The sequence below is a fragment of the Battus philenor genome, unplaced genomic scaffold (assembly GCF_028537555.1).
Source record: "Battus philenor isolate CCGP_79_NKW_IND1 unplaced genomic scaffold, ilBatPhil1.0.hap1 SCAF_2, whole genome shotgun sequence".
Lineage (NCBI taxonomy): Eukaryota > Metazoa > Arthropoda > Insecta > Lepidoptera > Papilionidae > Battus > Battus philenor.
The window spans coordinates 3,507,896-3,535,334 of NW_027181682.1; the positions used below are offsets into that span (position 1 = coordinate 3,507,896).

At 34.3% G+C, this 27,439-nt stretch overlaps 1 protein-coding gene across 6 annotated transcripts in view; it reads left to right on the top strand.

Annotated features, from left to right (window-relative positions):
• The window catches only part of sky (GTPase-activating protein skywalker), a 149,322-nt gene that overhangs the window by 101,182 nt on the left and 20,701 nt on the right, over positions 1-27,439 (top strand). The window lies entirely within an intron of this gene.

Sequence of the window (27,439 nt, forward strand, 5' to 3'; positions counted from 1 at the left end):
TAATATTTACAGTTACAAAAAAAACTTGGTAAGTAATAAATTTACGATCAGCTGAATAAGCTCACGCTCACGAGCAATCTTTTTCAAGCATGAACATATCAAGAGTAAATCGACAATTTGTCTTATTGACGAGGCCAAACCGTGGACCTCTCGACCTTGTGATGGAATGCTGAGCGGGTATGATCGACGAGCGACAGTCCAAGCTGAGGTCCTCCACTTACCGAACTGATCTAAGAGCTTGGCGGCCTTCCGATAAAATAGTAGTTTGTAGCGAAAGCTGCGGAAGTCCTCGAGCTTAGCTTCTTTAAAAGAAGTCTAGACTAGGCGCACTATACGCCCTGCAATCTCATACACGAGGAATCTGCAAATGCTATTTGGACAGCAGTAAGAGTCCAAAAGAATGTCTAGTGTGAGGTTTGTATAAGTCTCTGCACTATTCCTAGACATTTTAATAATAATAATAATATTGTATTGGTGTTGTTCGGACACCTTTAACTGTGCCATTTTAATGTGCTTTTTAAACATATTTAGTTTAAGGATTTTTTTTTAACTCTATACGTGTATAGGGGAGGCTTTCGTATCATGATGGCTCACTTGTTGAAATAAGTAAGCTGCACAGTACAATGTGAAGGGCCTGAACGAAGTAATGTTCATCGGTCAGTACACGTCTGAGCCTGCAGTGCGGAACGCTCGGACGAGACCGCAGTTTCCTCTTCCGTTCTCGTGCCGTCACGCCCAACGCTTATATTGCGTGCAATAGAATTCAACACATTCCCTTTTTATTTTTCCAAGAAACATCTCTTGCACAAAACATACCACAAAACTACACCGCGTTTGATCACCTCGTGGATTGAAATATTATGTCATATGACATCAGAAATTACATTAAGTGGAAAAAAAAACATTGTTATGGTCGTGAAAAGATACTGTATGTAAGACGGTTCCAAGTGGATTTATCGGGAAACTAAGGAGAGGCTTACGTCATAATTTAAATAATAATGAATTATATTTGCCTCGATCTCCCTCAATGCCCCTAACACAGTGTTGTAATTGACCTGTTGCATTAGAATAAAAAAAGTGAATTATATTATTTCAGTGTTCATTTTATTTATCAATTAAATGTGAAGTAAAAAGTTTTGTGATCGAATAGAACTGACTGATAAACAGATGTTACACGACAATATAAATTGGTAGCGCTCGAAGTTTAAAACGAATTGTCAAATGCGAAAACCTTCAAAAGTGTTTCTGTTATTTCTGCTATTTTTTTCCATAACCTGCAAACAGGAAAAAGAAAAAAAAGGATGAATGAAATATGTTAAATCATTTTCAAGTTATTGCATGACCAAGAGAAAAAGGGATATATTTATATAATTATTTCTATATACGTATCTAATTTAACTGAATGTTCCGAAATCCTGCTAACATATTCTATTAATATAAATTTTATTTGTAGTTTGTTTCACAATTTGAATTTGCAGTAATTTAGATGCTTATCACCGGATACAAGTAAAAATTATAATAAAAAAGTGTTCAAATTAAATTCAATTACACATTTTCGTATGGGAATATGACATGAAAAAACAAGAAAACTTGTTGTTTATGTTACACTAATTTATTCAGTTTTCCACGAAATTTTCGTGCGAATCAACTCCGCCGAACAATCTCAGAAGAGAGTGACACAAAGGCAGTGAATAATGAGTGGGGGGGGAAGTGAATTAGGGTGGAATATAGGAGTAGTGTTATCAGAGGCATAATGGCATTTCATCTCCGCCCCGCCCGCATCCTTCTCGACGTAATAACCCTTATATCATCCCGGAGACGGCGCGACTGAGTGTCGGACGACGTAATTTAGATCTAGGCTGGGACACGCCCGCCGAGCGAAGCAATTTGCCGTTCTATTTCGAAGGAAGTGTACATAGCTTCTTTATATACGCCTATGTTACGTTGCAGAGATAAACTCTAATCGCGTGTGTTGTTCTTTCCTGCTAACATTAAAAAGACATCACCATAACATCATCTATGAATTTAAAAATGAAACCCATTTTTAAATTCATTGATTGTGTTGTTTTTTTCCCGATTTTCTTGATCACGACTTTACCAACTTCATTCATCTTTATAGATATCCTAATATAATACTTTGTAAAAGATTCTTGTGGGAAAGAGAAAAAAAAATTGCATAGAAATTTAAGGTAGTGTAATGATCAGTGAACTATGAAAACAAAATTAATTCAGATTAAAATTTCCCTAAAATTAAATTGCATCTCACTGTGTGTGATTGTGTCCTGCTCAAAATTAGACAGTATAAAGTATATTTTGTAGACGTTATTGTCAAATCTATTATTAATTTATTTTACATTTGTATACTTCTATCCAATCATGTTTCCCCTTTACTATTTCAAAACTTGTAATTCACTTTCATTTTATTTAATGGAATCAGGCGTTACCTCGCGGAAGTCCATCCTAAGTAAGAAAAGGACCAATATTTAGCCACTTTCGCACATGCAGTGGTAGTCATGCAATCGGAAGGTAGATTTTAAATTTCATAAACATCTGTTTGACCACTGTCTCATCTGATATTGTGTGATGACGTGGTCTACGATACTACATGCTGGCATGGAAGACCAAGAAACCTGTTCACTATATATATTAAGTAAAAAAAGGACCTATATTTTGCCACTTCCGCACATGCAGTGGTAGTTATGCAACAAAGTGCATCGCCCGCCAACCCACTGATAAATGCGTATGCGGCAAACAATGCGAATCACACAACCGCCACCGCCAAATTACTCAACACGTGTTTCACCCCTGCACGGGGCATCTTCAGAAGTTATGTTACACCGATCAGTGCCAAACACAGAGTTTTATTTTATTTTATTCATTTTATTAGTGATAATACTTATATATATATGATATGATATATCGCAGTCTTTTTGTAAGAAAGTTTTATTATAATGAAAAAAAAAATATCCATAATGAGCACGTAATATTTGTTTGACTACAGCTTACTCGTTTTTTTTTTTAAATGTATTCTGTGTAATGATTACTATTGCCTGACTTAACCAGAATAAAAAAAAAACGTGGAAAGCACGCGCTCGGCATTTGGATTAGTTTTTGTATCGCTCCGGCGCATTGTAACGTGACAGCGTTCGTTTTTCAAGGACACGCCTCTTCCCGCCTAGTTTTTTTTACATTTTTTTTTTACTAATCCAACTTTGTATGAAGCACGCGCACTTTAAAGCCAGTTTACACAGATTGTAATCGATTCCATTTTGTTTTTTTTTATTGAAAATATGAAATAACTTTACTGTTTAAATGTAACTGTTAACAATAAATATGTAACTTTTCTTACTAATCGTGATAGTAATAATTTTTAACAGATTTTACATATTTTCTGTGTCTCTGCTATGTACAGCAGTGGACGTGTAAGACTGAAATAAATGATGATAACGTATAATTATAAATGAATGAATGTGTTGAAGATCTAAGTCCCTATTCTCCAATCTTTGTCGGTGCGATTGAACATAATTTTCGTAACTGCGTCCAAATGTATAGATAGGAATAAAAACACAAAGAAAGAAATCTATAGAAAGATTAATGGTATTAAGCGACTCTTGTATTCCGCATTGAACTCACGTTCGCCGCGGAATTAACAATGCCCAACGAGTTTCCTATTAAGAAAAATTCCGGGTGTTCAAATTTCCGACGCACGTGCGGCGATTACGAATCACTCCGTCGTTGTTATTGACCATTGACGTCAGCTCTTTGTTGTCAAGTCCTTTCATGTAATTTAAAAAAAAAAAAAACCACTTAGGGTTTGAAGACCGGTTTTATGAGAATTTGAATGCGAGTGCCTCAGGAATCCAGGTCGGCGATTGTTTATTTGCATGTTTTCTCACGTGTTTACGTTTATTCAACGCTGACATGGGTAAAAACATCGTTTCTGTGTAATAAATCTAAATATATGTGATACTATAAAAAAAATGATATTATTTACGTAATCGTAACGTATGGATTACATAAATTAACCCGTTTCTTTTAGTCACGCGATAACTCATGAACAACCTTATCGATTTGATACGTATCATAATACTTTGTAATTTTTTCATAGGAACCTTCTTATGGAAAATAGAGTATTGAGTCTTATCGCATAAGACAGTTTGCAATGAATAAACATTTAACATTTCAGCGCTGTATATACTGTCCGCGTATAAATGATTTATCTAAAATATTTTACGGCAGAACAATCTGTCAGGATAGCTAGTGAATAACCCGTGTATATTACATATTTATGTAATATACATGCGTGATCATGCTTATAGAAACGCAAAACTATATTTACTATTTACAGTATTTACATGTTATTCATATTGTTCATACCATTATGAAACTTAAAAAATAACAACTTTTTTAATCCGATAATTTCGCCGGAAATTTTGACAGTTGTTTTTTTTTTAATTGTTTTATTTAGATTAACTTTTTTTTTCATTTGTAAACAGAAGTCAAAGAAATACTTTTTTATTGTATTACCGTGTACTACAATGTTTAGGGCAAAGACTATATCGGGTAAATAATTTTACTTAATATTTTTATTTTGTTAATTTTTCGCCTTTCATCCTTTTTAATTTCTTATATACTTTCCTTCTGTTCTTCACAATCTGTGTTTTTTCCTTCTCTTATATCTTTTCTCATTCTTAGATCACAGATTATTAAAGTATCACAGTTTATTTGACTCGTATATAACTTTTATTTTCATTTTTTATATATAATAATAATTTTCTTTCCAGTAATAATATTTTTATATCTGCTCTTATATATGTACTTGTTTGTGCTTGCGGGCATAACTTACCGTGGATCTTATTCAACCCTGCTGTAATCCTGAGTCTTTCATTGTTTATGTTGTAAAGAAATACACTATTAAACTTTGATTTATACCGAAAGTTAATCGCCAAACCGCGGTGGTCAAGTCAAAATTACTGGGTTAATAATGCGTATCATATTATATGTCGAAATAATGAGCGTAGATATAATACGCAGGAAATTGTCCCATTGTTATGAGCGTATACCAGAGGCGAGGGAGGTGGGAAGAAACATGAGCCTCTTTGTAAGATTATTTTTAGCCTAGATTATTTGTCGAATTACTTCAATATTCAATAAAGTTCTTATGTGAGTAATTTTATTCCGTGTTAAATTCACACACCTATCTATATTACACATCAGCTCTGAAATAATTACTGAGAAAGGCTGACAATTTTCCACGGTTTTAAAGAAAATTAATACAATTGTGTTTAATTTTTAATATTTAGGTTATACGTGTTTTGTAGTTTTATTTACATGCTGAAAATAATTTCTGTAAATAGAAATTTATTACTTTTTTAGTATACCAATAGGAAGCACTTCCTACCGGACGGATGTCCAACAGTGGACGTTCTATGGCTGAAATAATAATGACACCACTTAAATACGAATATAATTGCAGCTCGTGAAAAATTTAAATTTTCAAATATGACTCGAGATATAGGTTGGTCACCCCTGGCATACACCATTAAGTTAACGCCCTAAACGTATGTATAAAAATGTGTTTGTAATTGACACACTGTTTGTCCACAAATATAATACGAGACTTATTCAGCGATCGAAACTATATCTGTGATTAAAAAGTAAGGTGAGAAATTGTCATTGAAAATTCCTAATGGAAGGTAGGGATTTTTTTCTATGTTAGGTATTTTGTCTCGCTCAATTTTTTCTCCGGTTCTTCGTGCCTTTTTTATTGCCTTAAACTCAACTCGTACTAGTCGGTACCAACCCTATTCGCTTGATTTCAAAAGGCCAATGCGGGGAGGCCGTTTTGACTCGATTGAGGAGATAAAATCTGAATCGGAGAAGGTCTTGAAGGCTGTACCTGATATGTACTATTTCGACTGTTTAGAGGGCTGGCAAAAGCGTTAGCAATCGTGCATCGTATATATATATATATATATATATATATATATATATATATATATATATCATCCCTCCCCTTTCAGAGAAAGATCCACTCGAGCTCATTATGGATAAAATACTAAGTGACTAAAGTGTTTGTGGGTTCCTATTCTGCTGTTATACTATTAATCATTTCAGACATATATTGTTAGCTAGAGAAAGGTCACCGCGGTATCTGAGGTGGCAACGGGTTTTAGAACGTCCGCTTCATTCGAGCTCCTTACCGCAACCAGCACTATGCTCTGCTTTTTTCAACTGATCGGGGAATGACAGAGTTGCCAATATTAGTAGTTCTGGAGGTGGTATTGTTTCTAAAGATGGTAATGCAGTTAGCCCTTAAGGCTTTTACAGTTTCATCGGTACTGAGTTCACGGAGCGGAAGGGTCCGTGAACTATATCACTTTAGAGGTGGCTGTTGTGAAACTACCCCTTGCTGGTACCTCCTCACAGCGCATTTTCCACTAGTGTTGTTTGTCTATGACCTACGAAGCTAGTCAAACATGTGAGCGGGTTTGCTGGATTCGTCCCGTGCTTGTGGAGCGTTACTCCTAGACTAGTTGGAAATGCAATATGCCTGTAACCAGCGTCTTTTGACTACCTTAACAAAGGCGTTTGTCTACCATGTGGATTCACGTACTATACTGCGCTTGACGATCTTTGGTTTCGTCTCCAGAAGCTAAATAATATACACTATCAATATTTTATAACGCATAGTAACAGCTTAGTTAACTTATAGTGATATTGATACGAAATAAACAAAAACTATTTTAATTGTTTCAACTTATTGTGATCACTAACGCTCATATAAGGTGCATAGGTGTGCCCCTAAAGGAGGATCAAGTTAAAAAAAATTCTTCGAGAGTTTTAAACAAGTCTGTATCATAGTTATTAAAGCAGTATTTTTTTTTTGGTGATCGCTTAAATGTTAACGACATTTCATACAACGGTTAGTGCTACTCTTTCCTAAGCTGTATTGTCATTAGGTGTTAGGTTTATGTTTTCGATAAACGCAAATGTTTCTTAATAACTAAAATGTTTTATAGTTTGAATGAGAAAACATAAAGGAGGTTATTGCGGTATATTTACCATGAATGTCGGTAATGTATGCTTACGATTCCGAGAACGTTCTTAATTCGTTCAACATTTTCTGCATCCCACGCCGTTTCAACTAGACAATATGTAGGTCGTGACCTCATCCGCGCCCTCCCCTTCTCTCGCTGCTAACGCCCTCGAGCCTCCCCTCGGACGGCTTACGCGATTGAAATCTCCGCTTTGTCGACGATTCTCGAGGAGAAAGCCCTTAAAGCTTATTATGATTTAATTTCATAACGGACGCTGATTAATATCGCGGCTAATTCCCCAGACGAACGATAATTTTTTTAAGGACATTTTTGTTTCGTCATGATCGGCAAAAAGTATACAAAATCTCGTTAAGTTTTTAAAATTACACTAATCATCAAAATAGTTCCATTTTATTTAAAATTTTTATATTCATTAATTATTCATTGATTGACACTGATTTAACAATCATATCTGCAAGCACGACTTGAAAATGTTTGTAAAAATATAAAAAAATATTCTATTCTTTCCTAAAAATTAATATTTTCATACAACTACGTAGTAAATTAATAGTAAAATGATCGAACCCGAAATAAATAAAAATATAAATGAGAAATTGTACTTCACGCGTTGCGTAAAACCAAACTGTAATAGCAAATGCGGTGCGTATGCGCACGCAATCGCGGCAACATCAAAAGCACGGGTTTTACGACCGCCGCGAATACGCCTGTTCATCTGATTACGACAACCGATAACTGAGCGGTGGAACGGTGGGACTACGGTGTTCTACGTTATCTATATTAATATATATTAATCATCAAATGTAATGCAAACTGCAAAAGCTCAAAGTTGTCTCGAACAATTCAGTCAGTTTTTTCATAATATTTCTGTTTTAGCACGAAACTTTTTATATACATACACGCAGTAAGCTAATGCAGGGAAAAAGTGGTAAAAAAAAAAAAAAAAAAGGAACTCTGAAACGGCTATGCTCGAGACGAGAAGACAAGGCTGCTCAACGTGCTGTTGACTGTACTATGTCGGGAATTTTTCTACGACTTCGTAATTAGAAATGAGGAAATACACAGACAAAAGAAAGTAATCGACAAACTCCATCGGATCGGTAATTTAAGGGTCAGTGGGCAGCCACATAGCGTGCAGATATAGGGTTTAAGGTCCTGGAGTGGAGACCAGAGACGTCCGCCCACAAGGTGGAGAAATAACATTAAGATCGAAATAAGACGCAGGATAAAGGCCGCGTACAACAGGCTTAGTTGGAAATCTTTGCGGAAGCCTGATATCCTGCAGTGGATTTCCTATGGTTACAATAATACGCATTTTTTACATGTTATGACTAGGATTTAAATTCATAGCTGACCTAATGGAATAGATTTAATTGCATACAATTACACAGCGTCCGTAAATAGTGTGATATAAGTGATTCATTGATACGCACGTGACATACAGTGCCGCGCAGGTGGTTGACCTTAGGCCCGATCTGCGAATGTGCAAGGACCAACACAGTTCTTTCGAAGTAAATATTAATAAGAGTAATTATATACACACGCAAACAGGCTTGTATCTGTGTGTGTTTATACGTATACTTTATTACGTACTTTCCTTTGGGATTGTATTGAAAGAAATAACTTTTTTATTTGTTAAAAAGTTTGTTATCTTCTTATCGTAAGGATAAAGGGTCTTGGTCCACCGCAACGATAAGGGATTAAAAACTTAAACCAATATTTGCTTAATAATTGAGATATAATTATCATCATTTCAGACAGTACATCCACTATAAGACATAGGCTTTCCCATAGATTACGAATAGGACCTGTGTTAAGTGACCTGCATCTGTCTTCCGACCTTAACAAGGTTTTTATTGTGATTCCCCTTTTTGAGGACTTTTCGTTCCCCCATGCCATATATGGGACAGGGACGTAATAACTCTGGTATTATTTTTATTTTATCCTTTTTTTTCACTTTCTTTTTCTATTCTTCACAATCTCTATCTTTCCTCACATTCAAATTGTCTCCCGTGCACCATCTTCGTTCCTAGACACAGTTTGCAACATTATCACAGTTTTGATTTAATTTTTCGATTGTATTTACATTTTAGTGCTTGTTGTAATTTATTTCTACTTTTATTTTTGTACAAGTGTAGCTGTTTTATTCTCTTTTCTTATACGTTACACCAACATTGCTTTATTCTTGACTAGCTTGGGATCTTGCTCCACATTTTTTGATTTAGTTCCGAGTCTTAACTTAAGATGTCCGTCTATAAAGACGATATCGGTTTTGGTAGCAAATTTGGCTTCACTAATAATATTAGGAGGACAAGAAAGTAATGTCATTTCTGCACATGTCAATATTTGATTGTAAATGACGTTGCATGCACTAGATGGCAAAAGGTTGTTGACAACGAAGGTGAATAAATTGTTGGTTAAAAATAAAAAAATATTAAGAATGTAGTCGTGTGAATTTAACTTAAGAAAGCGACATTACTTTCCGGTCTCCCTAATATTAGTGTTTATATACTATACCCATAAAAAGCGTAGTGTCCGGGATTGAACTCGGCACTTACAATCGTAAGCGATAATTCTAAACTAGTAGGTTACCCTCACGTATCAAGGATGTATGATGATATCATCACTTCAGTGGTAATAAACGTCAACTGATCACAATGCTCAATTAACAAACGCAAGCAAATTCAATCTTTTACGTTTCGTTTACTTAACAAAACAATTGAGTGATCACTGTCAACCGCTACAGATGTTTTATACAATTTTATCTTGTTTGACGACACACTTTATCAAGTTTTCACACGTCATCGTATGGCTATCAACGGATAGTATCTGAAAACATTAATATTTAAAATATTTTCTTGCTATAAGAATATTAAGCTAAAAAAAATGCTTGTTACGTATGGTAAATTTTAAAAGAATTTAGGGGTCATAATGAAATTCATATCCCATAGGTATTTATAAAACTAAAACATTTGTTTTTTATTACAAAAAAAAATGAAATTAACGTACAGTAAAAATTTAGTCTATAGGCCCAAAACATTTTTTAATTAAGTAATAAACATTCATTTTGCAGTTTTTCTCTGCTACTTAACTAGTGTATGTACTCGTGTACCCGTTTAAGTATAGTATTTTGTTACTATATGGATAAATTTTTGCAAACACCTCCAACGTGAATTTAGTAAGAAAAATTTTAGTACGAAAGAAAAAAATAATGTAAAGATAATGCTTTCCACGGTAACACGGTTCGCCAATAATAAGAAAATCATTTCTTCTTATTGCTAAACCGTGTTATTTCAAAGTGGTGTAAATGGTATCTGTGTAAAAATATAGTTGGTTGTTTATAGTATCGTTCTACGAGTATTAGTCGTAGAGTTGGAATACAAGCTAAAACATCGGAAAAAGACCAAAAATGCCAGATGTGCAGTTCAAACGTTATTGGTAGTATAATATCCTATGGTATATATATGTCATTTAAAACCGTCGAGAACCACGTCCAAAAATCAAATATTTGGTGTTTGAAAACCGTCATCTAACACTTAGAGACCTAATAGCGTTGGAATATCATTTGGCTCAGTTCTAACCATTTTGAACGATATTTTGTGTCTTAAATACGTTAAGTCTCGATTGGTCTATGTTATGACATTGCACTGCACTGGTTCTTCGAATTTTTTGCTAGAAACACGACTCATATCGTTCCACAACTACCGAATTTACCTGATTTAGCTTCGTGCAACTTCTGGCTGTTCAACAAACACAAAAAGCTAAAGAGGAGACGCCGTTTTGACACTATTGAAGATTATTAAAATTGATTTTAAAGGTGTTGAAGGCTATGTCGGAAAGGATGATTCTAACTGTTGAAACTGAGTGTAAAATGCGATGGCAAAAGGGCGGTTTATCGGTCGGGGATTACTTTGAATGGGTTGAAATTGATTTGTAAGAATAAATATAGATTTTATAATATATCAGAGACACACCTATAAATTTTAAAAAGATTACAATATCAGTTGCACCGAAATCACGTATATAATTAGAACGATAAATTTTCAATATAACACAATGTCGAAGAATCTTATACTGGACTGAGTTACGTGTTCAGAAATCAAAGGGACAACTCGTGTTGTTGCATTATTTATGAATATATTTAATTCATATAAGTAATAAACCCATAACACAATTAGCTTACATGAACATTTCTAATCACCAAGTCGAGGTTCGCAACAAAACAAAATTTTCAAAAATATAAGATGAAAATTCTAAAGAGAAATTAATAAATCAATCCTTAATCTCGAAAAATATCTTATTGTAGATAGATAGAAATACCTTAATCATTCCCAAGAAACGTTTTGCCTCAATAATGAATTTATATTTAAATTTTTCCATTAACCTCGAAGATTGTTTTCGTAATGTGAAAGTGTTTACCTATCTTTGTAAACCAGATTCTACAAGCCGTTATTGCGCTATCTCGAAAAAGCGCCATTTTTAAGCACCGTATTCTATTTTCGAATAGTTAATCGTCGCTGTCTACAAACCATATCGTCGGTGCGATAAAATTGACTTATCCATTAGCACACAGAGCCAGCTCGCAGTGTTTCCACAACGTATACGTAACGTATCGCGATCATACAGAACGTATCGCTGTATATTTTTACGCGCCATCATAAATGTTGGAGGTCGTTGGCTTCGCAAGCCGCGGTGGCAATAAAATGGAAACCATGGGCTTTCTGCTACAGATACGCGTGCTATTTATAACGTTTGTGCCGAATCGACACGAATACATTATTTTACAACAGTGTACGGTGGCGAAATCCCAAGACGTTACATTCGTAAGAAATAAGTGGTTGACATAAAACTTTTTTTATTTTTTTTTTTTGTCAAAAACAATGCTGTTTGTTAGCATTTACATTTACATCGTCGAGTTTAGCTGAAAGCACTTAGTCTTGATCTATTGATAACGCTGAAGGAATCCCTCGGGAACCTCGCCTCGGGACCGTTATATCCTTTATTTTTCCGTATTGATAGACTCTTTCGATTCCAATCTAGTTACTTAAGAATATTTTCAGTTTTATAAGAGCCTTCTTCGAGTAAATAAAGCCTTCTTTCTTAGAGCGGGGTAAATAAAAATCAAACAAACATCGTATATTTCTACTGAGTGTAGTTGTTTTATGCGAAAAACTGTCTATATGTATATGTATACGAAACCAAAAATAAGTTTACAAGGGTTATAAAAAAGTATAAAAATATCGCCCAACCAGCTCTTCCTCCCTAACCCCCCCCCCCCCCTCTTAGAAGAATCAAATTGTGTTAGGGATACCGATAATGAACGAATGAATGAACGGATACCGAAGGTACTTCAAATAATACTTTCATCACAATTTATAATTCGTCATCATCATCATCATCGTGTCAACCGAAAGACATCCTCTGCAAGGTTAAGGTCTCCCCCAAAGACAGCCTTGATGACCTTGCGCTGCCCGAATCCAGCGACGGTCAATATCTAATTTATTGGTAACAAAAATTTTTAAGAGAAAAGAAATTAGTGGAGCATATAAGGGTAACATACTAACATTAATAGGGAGTACATTTACAGTTTCATGTACGCTAGAAGAAGAAAGCCTGAAGATTCCAATTTGATACAAATTAGAATCAGATTGAGCTCACCTGTAGTGGTTTCCTTCAACTAAAGGCTACGGGTGTATCGAACGCCCCCTTATTTGAAAAAAAACCAAACATTCTTTACCTATAGTTATTTTACGCCCCCTGCTTGCGACTTGTCCGTCACTGCCGAAGATCTTCGTTGGTAAAGTTTATAGCAAACTATGTTACTAAATCTGTGCCGAAATTCCGAGATATTTACGATTCTCGTCTAATTATTTATATACTACATAAATACATCGAGAAACCTGTGTAATTGTTAAAAGATCATTTTAAAAGCTATCCTATCAAACTGCAATCGTTTTCACAAACAATAAAGTTCAGTTTTCGACGTAACAAACAATGTTTTAACGATGCAAATTGGGCTAGTTTATAATGGGAAGTCGTTAGGACTTTATGACTCGCGTTTGAAAGGGGGTGGCAGTAAAACTTGCCATTCTCTCCTCTATATGAAGCCACATCAAAGTATCCCGTTTTTACCAGTAGCACGAATATAAAACGAGTGCATTGTGGGGTCAGGTATTCCAACAATTTGTCAGAAAAAAGTACGATGTATATTTAAAGATAATACATGTTAATTTTTATGATTACGTATTACTGATATCATTATGTAATCAATGTCACTTTAATAATATTCTAGTTCTGAATTCTGAGCTTTTTACACATGGCCCCTGTTATTGGGGGCCTCCCCCCCTAGTATTTGAGACAGGGACTTTAAATTAGCAATTTTTTTCTTATTGTAACTAATTTATTTTCTTGCTCATACTTCAGAATTTTATTGCTACATCTTTTCATTCTTCTCATCTTCTTTTCCTTTCATTCACAATCCTTACACGCTTTCACTTTCTCCTCCATCATGAGCTGGTTATGTCTTCTTTTTTATGATTTTCTTGCCTCTACCAGTGCTTTCGTCGTCATCGTTACAGCTCATAGATGCCTAATGCAAACCATATTCCTTTCCTAAAGGTATCTATGGGCGGTATACCATAATAGCCACACTTAGCAGGCAGGTTGGCGGTCGCAGTGTGATGTTATGGAACGCAGAGGACGCTGTACCACATCCTCTGGAAACTTGTTTGTGGGCAGTAGCAATCCTATATAATCAGTGTACCATGTGTGAATTTTATAACTTTGTATCCTGAGAATCGAACCGGCGACTAAAATGCGAATGGTAACACTAAATGAGTATTGAATGACAGCCATAGTCGAGGTTCTCGCTTCGATACCTTTCCTCTCAATAATTAATTTGCAAACAATTCAATGGAATATCTAATACGATCAAAAGTAAAAACATCTTTGTTAACAATATTAAATATTCGCTGATAATGATGATTGATTATACACGTCGTAAATCAGAGAATTGTATGAGAAATATGTTTTTTTTACAATTTGACTAACGTTCGTTGCTAAGTGTACAGTCGGTGTTGTTGACTGGCGTCACGCTCGGTCTATGCCGCGTGTCCTCGCTGGCTCGCAGGTGCTCGTGGGCGTGCCCTTTGCCGGATCGCGACTTGTTTTATTGCCTCAAGCCTTTTGTAGTTACGGGGCCATTTGTCACGCATTATGTTGTATTACACGAGTAATATAACTTTAATCTATGAGTCTGGTTTAGTTTAGTTTCACATCGTCTGTTTTTTTATTTATAGTCGCGATACATCTGTTCTATAAACGGCAGAGACCTTGTACTACCTTAAAAGTTTTTTTTTTCAAGTCTAAACTTTCTACATACAGGATAGCCATACGAGGCACATAAGATATTTCATCTGATCCGTTCCGCTTTGTCGATTCAGCCAGAAGCCAACTGCAAATAATAAACCTCTCCGAAAAATATCTAAGGCAATATACCGTAATGGCAACGTTTGGTAGACGGGTTGGCGATTGCAGTGTGGTGATGGTACGCAGAGAACGCTGCTTTCCGTCCTCTGAAAACATTTTTATAGTATTTTATTGATAAATTTATCTCGGCTAAGACGTATCCAAAAACCGGAAAATCATAAAAATTGGTTAAGCTGTTCTTGAGTTAGATTTGAATCACACACGAATTCGGACGCAACTAACTCACTTCAAGTGCATTCGTTAAATCTTATCGTATACGTATGTATGTCACTTATCAACGGACGTCAGAGATATATGTGGATTACGTAAAACCACTAGGAGATATCATAATATCAAGTGCATGCACTCGTGCACTTTTACAGTTGTAATTTGAATTGGGTCATGCATCGGAAACCAAGAAGTCGCTGCAGTTACCTTTGACGATATCTTCTGAGCTTAACAAAATTCAAGTAAAAATTATTTTTAATTGTTAAATATCACTTGGAACTTTAAATATGAAATATATTTCTACTTGGATATTTCTCTCTTGTTGAAAAGAGAATTTTGCTTGAATTTATACGAAATCTCTTAGTAGTCTTAAAATTTCATTGCAAGTAATTTTAACCTTAGTCCTACTATCATTTTAAAAATACTAGCTGTGTCCGCGACCAAATAAATTGTTTACCTTATCTATGTAAGAAAACTATATATAATAACTAAGAAAACTAAGTAGTAGTAGTAGTACTTTACTTGTACTTCTTTCGGCCCCAGCAGCCATTGGTTGCACGAGCGGTGTACCCCGCCAAGTGCCACTTTGGACTAGCAATTCTTCAAGTTAGGTGGGTAACCCAGCTTCTTCTGTAGATCTCATTTCTTTCTCGATTTCACTTCGAAACTCCCGCGCAATCCTTTACATTTCTCTTTGGACGACCAAAAATGACGTATAAGGAAGTAATAAAAAAATTTCCATGCACCGTAATTATTACTATAAAAAATTAGAATAATATAATGTCAATAATTGTTGTTTATTATTAAAACATTAAATAAATTAACGAATTTATATTGGACCGGGATAGACCATTTTAATAGTAATGAAGACTGTCAAGGTAGCTAGTAAAAAAATAATATGAACGCTGATACGTTGTATCGATGAAGATTGTATTGTTTGTTCTTAATTCTTCACCATAGCTATAACACCTTTAGAAGTGGATTCAAAAATAAAATAGATTGATAAAAGAGTTGACGATCAATATTAGTTCGGTTAAAAGTTCAAATGTTGAATAAATACATTTTATCTTTATCTTTTTATTACCACTTACAGATAAAAATTAGTCAGCAAAAAAAAAAATTTCATAGAAAAATAATTTTATTTCTACATATTGAAAATCCCATTTCGTCATTCACGATGACGTAAGAGAACGCACAGCGTAAATTACGACATTAGATTACGTTTCAATACAGTTACATTAAAATATTTATTCAAACATAAATATCCGAACGGTTTCCGATTTGTGGAAAAAAATACATTATACGACTATTAATTAATTACGATATTTTTATCATCTAAGTCGTAAGCGTCGTAAAAAATTATGAATCATCACACGTGACTGCGAGATAAGGAGGCGGCGGCGGGGATCGTGTGAAGCGTCACGTATGATAGCGCTACGTCACTGTCAATAGACAATGGCATTGTTACGTATGTTGCGGACGATGTGTGAATTTAGCCTTTAATACAAATGACCATTCAGACAATATAAAAAATTATCGATTGAAATATATCGACTTTATTAAGATAAATTTAGGTTGTCATAGGGAAGATATTGGCTATTATAATACAGTAAATACTAGGACCTTACAAACTTTTTAATATATTTTTAAAAGTAAAAATAATTATTATTATTTTAAAGCATTCGGGTTAATGAAGTAAAAACCACTTTTACTAGTTCCTGGCTTACATTACGCAAGTGGAATTTGTAGATTAAGCGACCATAAGGGCGTGAATGGCGCAAAAGGCACTTTTGCTATTACCTTTTTATATATCGAAGCTTGTAAGCGCCACGGGGAGCCTCAGTTCAAGCTGCTACATACGAGTACGTACTACGATTTCTTTGGATGTACTTTGATAATGATGTAATGTTCTTCGTTATTTTGCTTTCCCGCCTATTTTATATATAGTTATTGTCAAATTAATTACATGTATATAGAAAATAAACCACGAAAAAGTACGTAGTGACGTCGAGTCGGAAGACGCGGCGTGGGTAGGCAGCCCACGAAGAAAACATAGAGAAGGTCGCCGGAAGTCGATGGATGCGTATGCCTTGTAGTGCGCGTCTATTGGCTGATATGGTGATGAAATACTGAAACATTGAGATTTAAAATATAAAATTCCAAAAAAAACTTATCTCGTCAGTAACTACGCTTAGATTACACGACTCTACAAAAAAATTTTCGTTCTTTGTCCTAAAGTTTATACTATTATTTTCCAGTTAGTTATGCACAAAAACGAAAAGAAAATACCTTTTTTCGGTATAAAGTTTGCTTTTGTGATAGTTATAATAATAATACTCATTTTTCAATTTTTTCATAAATTTTAATTGATTTTAATATTTTTAAAAAGACCGCGCGGTGAGAGTGGGGTATTAACGTTTACACTGTGCCGCTAGATGGCACCCGAGTGATAAACAACCATCAGGTGTTATTTACAAGCCCAGAATAACTTAAAATGTCGTCACGAAAGTGCAAATACGATGCTGATGCATTTTGTTTTATATGTGGTCAATTTATTAAAGTTCGAGACGTGAAATATGAACTAAAGACATCTCACGTTCTCTGTGAAGCCTATGAAGCATATTTTGACTGTCCTGTACGGAATCAAGATAAGCCATGGGCTCCACATGTTGCTTGTAGTTATTGTAAAGGGTGTTTGGAAGGTAAGCAATTTTTATTTAATTAAGCGATGAATCCAAAATAATAGACATATTAATTTTAATTTTTATATTTTTATTTTGGTATCGAGGTGAGAAAAGGTCTATGAAATTTGCAATACCAAGGATTTGGCGAGAACCAAAAGACCATATTACTGACTGCTACTTTTGTATGGTGAATCCGAGTAAAAGACGTAGAGGTAAAAATGCAAAACCTATTGAATATCCTGACCTCGAATCTTCTTCTGCTCCAATTGCTCACGACCTGAAACGACCAGTACCTGAGCCACCAAAAAAATTATCGCAGAAAAGTAGCTCATCTTTTAGTTCTTATAAAAGTAATTCCGATAAGGAGTTTTTGCCTACACCTGTACAACCAAAACACTATCTCATTACTTCAGAAGATTTTAACGATCTAATTAGAGATTTAAATTTGCCAAAAAATAAAGCAGAGCTTCTAGGCTCTCGGTTAAAACAGTGGAATTTGCTTGATGATGTTAAGATCAAGACCAATACAATGAAAACATGATGGGCGACTATATTTGGGGTTTATTGAGAAAAAGTAGCTATGAACATAAAAGAAAAAGTAAAAGTGTGCACTTTTAAGTTATTTTCCACTTTTCTGTAAGCTAATTTGATAGTAAAACTTAATAAAAATAATAAACATTTTTATTTCAATAGTTTTATTTTCAATCAAAAATTAAAATCCGAGATTTTTAAAAATTTCGTTCAATCAGTCTTCTAAGCACAAAAGCAAAGTTTTTCATGCCATATATTTTTTTTCTCTCTTATTACGACCTAAACTACCGAAATTTAATGTTTTGCAATCAAAGTCAAATTTCATGTTGACCCGTGTTATATAATTTGATCCAACATCGATTTTATTAAAAGGTGCTCTCTTAAAAAAATCGATAGACAAAAAATCGATTTTATAATTTTTATCAATATTTTTATCCTTTTATTTAAATGAATAATAAGTATATTTTACTTATTTCAAAAAGTAATTAGTATATTTATAGGACTGCGACTAACCAAAGTTAAAGTCAAGTTTGTTTCACGTGAGGCCGACATTTTAAATTGTATAACATTGTAACTACTGATGAACAAATAAATCCATGAAATATTTATATCACCGTGAGAAAGATTTATCTCATTTTTAAATTATTTTGTGGGTAATGCAATTTCTACGAAACAATTACATTACATTGTACTGTCTTTATGAATCTTTAATATTCAGATAAATGTAAATAAAATTATACCGGATAATTGGTTTTAGGTGTAAAAGCATAAAAAAGTTGATTGTATTTGTCGGCGAAAATCCATAGTTTTGTCACCTATTTTTCCATCATACAACATGTTTTCTCTCTGGTTTATTTTACATTAATTTGTTTTTTTTTCTATTGGAATGCGAGAAACCTGTAACTTTTGACAGTACCAAGTCTGCAGCGATAGATACAAAATAATAATTAACTTTAATACATAGTGATAACAATTTTGAAAACACCTGCTTTACTATTTTATCATTATGTTATTTATTGTTTTTGAAACCATTGATCTTTGCATAATCTGTACCATATATAATATGACACCAAAAGATCTATACATTAACCCCTTTAAATCGTTTTTCGTATTGTTGGCAATTCATAACCCAAATATCTTCTGTTGATTAATTCTTAATGTGTTTTTTTAAATTCTTTTTTAATGTATAAATTCATTTCACGACTTATTTGCGTCCATTTTTGGTACGAATCTTCATTTCACAATGAAATTATTAACTTAATTTTGTACTGTTAAGCATTGCAATGCTCGTTATTTCGTGTAATTGCTTTTTTATATGTTTCAATTATACTAAAGGTTACTTTAATGAATTTTTCTTTGAATTGATCTGTTTACTTATATTACACGTATTAATGTAAAAATAATTAATGTTGGTAATATGTGATAACTAAGAATAAAGGAGTGATTGATGAAGACCGCATTTAACCGGTCCTATTGGATATCTATGGGTGATGTCTGCTGAAATGATGATAATGAAAACCATAAATTCGATGTCTTTTTTCAGCACTGAGTCTAATTTTTCTTTTTTAATACGTGCATTAGTACCCTGGCTTTTTGGGTTATCAACATTTAACGTAACGTCATTACGTTCGTAGTGCAAACTATAATTCATGTACATCTTATTCTGTAAAATGTCTCCTAGTACAAGAAAAAATATTTAAATTAAAAATGCTTTTGGGTCTGGCCATATTTGTTTACATCATTATTTCGCCCATTGCAAAGCAATAGGCTTCTTTCAAAAATATCTGGGGGAATATACCATAATCGTCAAGTTGGTCAGGCGTTGGCAGTGTGGTATTATGTCATGCAGAGGACACTGCTACCCATCCTCTGGAAATTTTTTTGTGAGCAGCAAGTCAACTGCGCACCGTTTTCTGCCTGCCTTTTTGAGATTATTTGTAACTACACTATTGGGATTGTATTTCTGTCAATCCACTAAGAAGCTTGTATGATTCATATTAAGATGTATTGTCATAGGTATGACATTGCTTTTAAAGTTGCAGTACAATATTTCACGTTTTCTTTCGCCTTTTTTGAACATCGGCGATCAAACCCGCGACTTTCCCTAGGCTACCTCTTCACTAATCCATATCGGCTTGTTCATGATGTGTTCGTCTTCCTTTAATCTTACTGTAAAAACAAAACAGTGCACGACTTACATTGATAATAATCTCTTACTTCGTTCTTAGCAGCGAATTGTCCAGCCTTTCTAAAACATCACGCTGACGTGACAGATTGGGGTAACAGCTGACTCCTCGATAGCGACCAGCAGTATTTATAGTAAATAAGTAAATATTCACTGCGGGGACTTCCCCAAATCCAACATCCGAGACATGCTTTCAAGCGTTCGAACGACGCAATGACAGCAAAACAAGTAAAATATAGATTATTTCGGAGCCAGCCAAGAACAAGCCATCTTCGCCGGTGAGGTCGTACTAGACCAGTCCACAACACCAATTATTAGAAGCGTAGCAAGAGTTTTTTTAACCACTTCTTCTTTAGGTTCTACCTTCTAAAACCCTCATAATTTGTAAATGCCAATAAGGGCAACAGTGATCATCCGATAAAAACCTTTCACTACTTCATCGTCATTTTAACGTCCACTACTGGTTATATTATTATTAACAAAATAATGTATATTTCGTAATTGGTGAGAGAATATTCATTAATATTTAAATTATGTTACGTATGAATTATCAGCTGTGATGAAAAACCGCGCCCACAAACATTTTATTCGCTGCGTTCAGTTACGTACAGTAATTTTATACTTACATAATACTTTAAATTGGGCAGCCATTCAACAAGTCACTGTAAATAATCCTAAATTAATTATATAACTATGGTAATGTTTCGAATTGATATAGACGTGTACTTTGTTATTTATTCACTCGTCAGCTGTGAAGGACTTTTGAATAAATAAATACATAAATAAATGAATAAGATGAAAGGAGAGAGCTATTGCTTCAAGAGCGCCTAGGGCTACAAGATAAAAGTCCAAGTTTATTTTTGTGCTGATTGCACACTAAATGCTATTTGCACTTTGCCAATTTCAGGTTTACCGGTTAGAGGTATAAAAACACTAAGGCGGTTATGCTTGGACCTTGTTATAGCAACTTAGGTTTGGAACCTACTCAGTGGAGACCACGGGTAGGCTAACGCAGCAAGGTGAATAGACGGCCTTGTTAAGATAGTCGGAAGACAATGAAATCTCTGGGAGATGTATGTCCAGCACTGGACATAGTACAGCTGAAATTATACTGATGATACAAGTATATATGATAATTCTCATTATAATGTAATTGCGTAAACTAAATTGTGAAATTCATAATTTTTCAGCTTTATAGTTGTATAACTTTCAAGCAAAGGAAACGTAAAATGTATTAGCGTTACTTTCAGTAAATGTACCACTGTAAGTATTATTTGGCGTGTGCTTTTAACCTATTTCGTAGGCGGCCGAAGCTATAAACGAACTCTGTATTTTATTGACCGTAACTTCTACATAACATTTTAGAAACGTCGATAAAATGATGATATGGTTTATTAAATTAAAAAAAAAAGAAATCTCGTGCTTGTTTTCTTCTACCACTATGCCTTTTATTCGGAAGGTAGATTTTAAATTTCATAAACATCTGTTTGACCACTGTCTCATCTGATATTGTGTGATGACGTGGTCTACGATACTACATGCTGGCATGGAAGACCAAGAAACCTGTTCACTATATATATTAAGTAAAAAAAGGACCTATATTTTGCCACTTCCGCACATGCAGTGGTAGTTATGCAACAAAGTGCATCGCCCACCAACCCGCTGATAAATGCGTATGCGGCAAACAATGCGAATCACACAACCGCCACCGTAAATCACTCAACACGTGTTTCACCCCTCCACGGAGCATCTTCAGGAGTTATGTTACACCGTACCACTGCATGTGCGGAAGTGGCTAAATATTGGTCCTTTTCTTACTTAGGATGGACTTCCGCAAGGTAACGCCTGATTCCTTCCTTGTTTGTCTAACAAGTCTTCACCTCTTAATATTGTTTTCATAATTCTCATGTTACCATTATTACGCGAAACGCGAAAGCTTGTAATTATGATTATGTAAACATATTAACCATCGGTTGCCTAGCGGTAGAGAACTCAGATTTGCGATCGTAGGTCGCGAATTCTATTTCCGGGATACAATTTTATATAATTCACACTTAGTGCAGTAATTATATATAATTGCGTCTGCTTATAAACATATTTCAATAAGATGGGCAGAATCGTCCTCTGCGTACCATAATACTAGACTGCGATCGCTAATCTACCTGCCAAGTCTGGCGATTGTGAGGGATATACCACATCGAAGCCAACGCATCATAGATTTCTTCGGTGGAGGCGTAGGCCTCCTTGCAGTGGGCAAGAACGACGACGATGATAAAATCATATTTATTTAGTTATTAGTCTTAATCTTTCCGTATAAAAAGTAACAAAAATGTCTATACATATCTCGATAAATCGTAATAGTAATTTATATGCATCATATAAATTAACAACGAAATTAATTTTCAATTGCATAACTTTTGTAATTTTTTTGAATGAGAATACGTTATTTTGCAGACCGTCGAGCGTATTAAATTGATCAAAATTAGCAGAGCTATGTGGCTGTTTTTTTATGTTGCGATGTGAAACTATATATTTTCAAAATACATGTAACTTTTTTTTTATAACACATATATGGTATAAGGTAATACAGGGATCCTATGGAATATTTTTAATCTATATTTTAATATATGCTCTGTATTTTAACTGACAAAATGTTACACTTCGTAAACATTTAATTCCAACGCAATTAGGTCGTATCTCTTAAAATTCCGCTTAATGGACGACACGGGTCGCCTTTTTGCCACTCTCGCTCTCCCAGCGGGCGAGGAGCACTTAGCGAGCGAGCTTTTAGCCAGCCCGGTGTTAACGTCGTTACACCGCTCAGGGATCACTTTACACGACCTTTTTTAATCATTTCAAATGCCTTAGACAGACTTATTTTACGACGATACCTTATATAAAATCGAGAGTATTTTATTATTTCACGCATTCTCCGGTGATGGAAAAATCATACAAAAAGGCGATGTTTTTCTTTTAGTTATGGACGTATGCAGTCAGATTTCTAATGGGAATCTATGGAGAGTAGTGTCTAATGTCTAATACACTGTTAACAGAACCAGAAATTTGGTTTTAACACAATGTTCTTTATTTCAACAGGTATTTTTGTAAATCCGTTTTAATTATATCTTATTTTTAAGTATTATTAGATTGTAGTCATTAAAATATCTAGTAGTTCTTAAAGTTATAGGAATAAAGGCGTGTTTTTTGATTAACTAGCTATGTCCTGCGACTTTGACCGCGTGGAATTTAACAAAAAAAAATATTGGTGCATTGGCGTCTTTTTTATTTTTATTTAAATGCGACGGACATCATTTTAAAATTTACATAGTCTTTTGTCATCTACAACACGTAACGTCATAACTCTTTCGCTGTTTTTGTTTCAATTCAAATCACTATGAACTGTCACGGCAATATACGAAATTCATATAAATGACACCATCTGTCGAAACTTGGTCATACCAACTTAGAAACCTTCGTGGGTTCATGAACAACAGTTTTGGATAGAGATCATCACATTATCAAATGCATAGTTTACTATTCCACAAAGGACATACAGAAAAACATTAATTTTTACATATATAGATAACTATATTCTACACGAAAATGATTATTTAGTTCCTAAGATATCTCTCACTGATGAGTGAGGCAGAACATGTGAAGCGTAGAACAAATGACCGCTGGGGTCTTTAGTTTCCGGTGTGAAGACCACAGTGAGTTAAAGATAGGATATCCGCTCATAAAATGGATAGACTTTTTTCTTAATCTTTCTAGATCTTTTTTTATAATTGTCTAGTCTGAATGCAAACTGCATCTAGAGGTCTATGTCCAGCTCTGGACGTTTTACGACTGAAATAATGATGATAAACTTGTACTATTCGGAGGTCAGAAAGAGGACGTGAAAATGAAAACACACGCACAATGTCACAATGAATATAATATATTGCGAAGAAATAACACCTAGGCGTAAATCTTAAATTACTATATATTTAAAGTCCAAATGCCACAATGGAAAAGCAAACAAATGTCCAATAATTCATATGAATGGATTAATTAATTTTACCGCAACAAGATGCAAGTTCTGATTAAGTGAAATATAATTGACACATTTTATCTGGGTTAACGACTTGCACTCGTAAAGACACTTTCGTAATGGGACTGCCTCGACGCTGCATTGCGACTCGACCTTTCGCATCCGAGAGCAACACGTTAATGATGCGATAACTTTTTTAACCACATATATTTGTAAGAAAATTCCTTTAGACTATGTAGGTATATGCTTCAAACCAATGCGTTGTTCTAAAAACAGGGATTTATTTTAAAAACTTTGCACATGGTAGGTAGGTAATAACAATAATAAAAATAAATTGTCGTTTAATTTTTAAAGTTTATTATTCAATATTTTAAATTATTACTTTAACATCTCAAATACTAACTGCTTTACCGACCAGCGACCGCAATGAACTCTATTAACCATTATTAACAGCGCCATCTATGAAGTGTCAAGTTTAAACAACAACTGCTTTATCGACTTTAAGCGCGGCACGATACAAAATAGAATTATTAAAAAAAACTAGTTTCTTTACATATTATTGCAGTATGACAAAACTTTAACAGACTATGAGGGGAATTCATTGGATGCGGGTTTTGAGGGAGGCATATATCTTGTAGTGGTTGTTTATTGGTTGACAGGAACATTCCTGTCAACCAATAAACAACCACTACAAGATATATGATGTCACACATGTGAACGTGGTTTTTCGGGCTTCATTGGTAGACTGGTAGACTCAGTCAGGTTATGCTTGGATCGAATCAGGATTGAGTAGATCCGTGAAGAACTAAAGTGTGTACCTCAGCGGATTCGCGGCAAATTGAAGTAGCAATGGGCAAGCCAAATAGCGCACAGAACGGATGGTCCATGGCTTTTGTAGTAGACACCACGAACCATCATTACTATATTAACACCTATTTCCATCAATATAAAATGCTAAAACCTACCTAAAAGACGTCTTGTAAAAGTCTAGAAATCTCTAGAAAGAAATATATTTATTTTTTTGGTGCCTCACATCGTCCTATCTCGAAAGTATGTCAGTGTATATTCCAGGGGTGGCCAAATTGCGGCTCGCGAGCCTCATGCGGCTCTTTGAAAGATTATTTTTGGCTCCGACTGATCGTTGAATTTTTTCAATATTTAAATTTATATTATCTATGTCGACTCCCGGAAAATCGATACAAATACTGGTGTGATGTATATTATTAATATTCCACATTAAATTAGCGAAATCCAAACACCGATCACAGTTAACTAACCGGCATATTAAGTATTATTAGGAGTGCTGTCATATACGTGTGCCATTATATCTAACAATACACAATTTTTTTTACTGTTGTCTAAATAATTTCAATAAATATGATATTTGTATGAAAACATTCTTCTGTGTTTTTTAAATGCGTATTCAATTGCGGCTTTAAAAAAAAATCAAATTCCGAAAAATGTTTCGCGTCATCAGAGCTTGGACAGCCCTGGTATATTCCATTGTAGTCAGAAGGTCGTTCCCGTCGGCTCAACACGATAATTGAATTCGTTCACACAAGATTGCCGTTTGCGCCTCTCGGTGTCGACGCCTGAGGGATCCCGCCTGATTGCTTTGGGAATTAGATTGGATTCTATAAATTCATTTTAACACCACCAATCTAACTTGTTTGATCATATATTTTATGTAAAAAAGTGTATGGATACATAGAATTGTTCAAATGTACGAATGTAATGTACGTTCAAAATGTAAAAATGTACGTTCTAGATGCGAAATATAATGATAGACATTTTTAAAGTACATCCAATAGTTTTAACATGGCAGATACGTTCCTTAGAAAAAAAGCTTGAAAAAAAAAATTAAAAATAAATGTGTATGTTGTAAATTTGCGTAGATGTTCCATAAGCTCTCAAATTTTCAATGGTGCAAAAGAAGTAATAATGAAATTCACATTACATAAGTATTTACAAAAAGAAAATTAGTTTTTGAAAATTCAGTCCATAAATACATTAAAAAATTGCTACTAATCATCGCTAATTGATAACTAGCCTATACGTTTATACGGACTGGGCCAAAAATTCACAACTGTCGGGTTAGATTTAAATAAAGAATTTCGTTCGTTATTAACGACTTGTTTTTGTTATTAATCAGACTCACTTATATATGAGGATATATACCCATAGATATATATAATATATAACACCCTCTCCTTCCCTCTTCTACATATCTCTCAATGCCATCCAAAGGTTGTTTGTTGTTTGGTAGAGATCGACTCGAGCGATGAGACCGTCTCTTGTGCCATATGAATTGTTTCTTTTTTTCCCTCTATTTATTGTCTATGTTGTACAAAAAAGTATTAATAGTGATAATAACATCTACATGTAGAAACTGACCGACTATGTGACTAAGTGTAACGGGGGGCGGGGGATTTCCAGTATTCTCCCAATTTTATATAAAAAAAATCATTTAAAAAAGTATATTTATTCTTACTGGTGAACTTCAATATTTCTAAATCTTGTAATTCAAAGGTACTCTGTATTTATCTATTACAGGACATGATGGCACGATGCATTAGCCAAGTACATGTACTGACTCTGGTGGCTTTCAAACTGTTATCTGCAGTATTATATATTGCTTGCTGCTTTTACACTGCCCAAGTGTCATCTGCAAATTCCGATGCGAGAAGTTAGAGCTTAGCCTAAAACGTTCTTTAAGATCGCGAAGTTCGAAGGCACCTTTGGGACCTTCGGCACGAACTTTGCTATAATTTCGCAAATAAAATAAAAATAAAAAGATTTCCCCTCTATAACGCGGAGATGTCTTATATATTGACTTTACTGCAAGATATATAGCTACTTACAATTCGTAATTTATTTTCAACATTGCAGCCTTAGGACGTCTGTTACTAAACGTTGGCTTTTCCCATAGATTTCCAGGTTAGAAACGGCATGCTTACAGCTTCTTACACAAACTCATAAAATGCAATTAAACTATTTTATTAAATTTGTGTTGCAAAGATTCATAATATATTAAAACGCTGTGTACCGAGATTGGTTAAACGTGAATCATTTGTGCCTAACGCGTTATACGAGATTCATCAGAGCGCGTAATACGATAATGCTTGTAAAGTGCGCTTTATGAAAACTTTTAGGAATACATTATATACAGAATCCAAATTACATCATAAGATAAATTTCAAATAATATTTTTTTAAGAAGCGTATTTTTATGTTATTATAAGTTTTGCTTTGTTCAC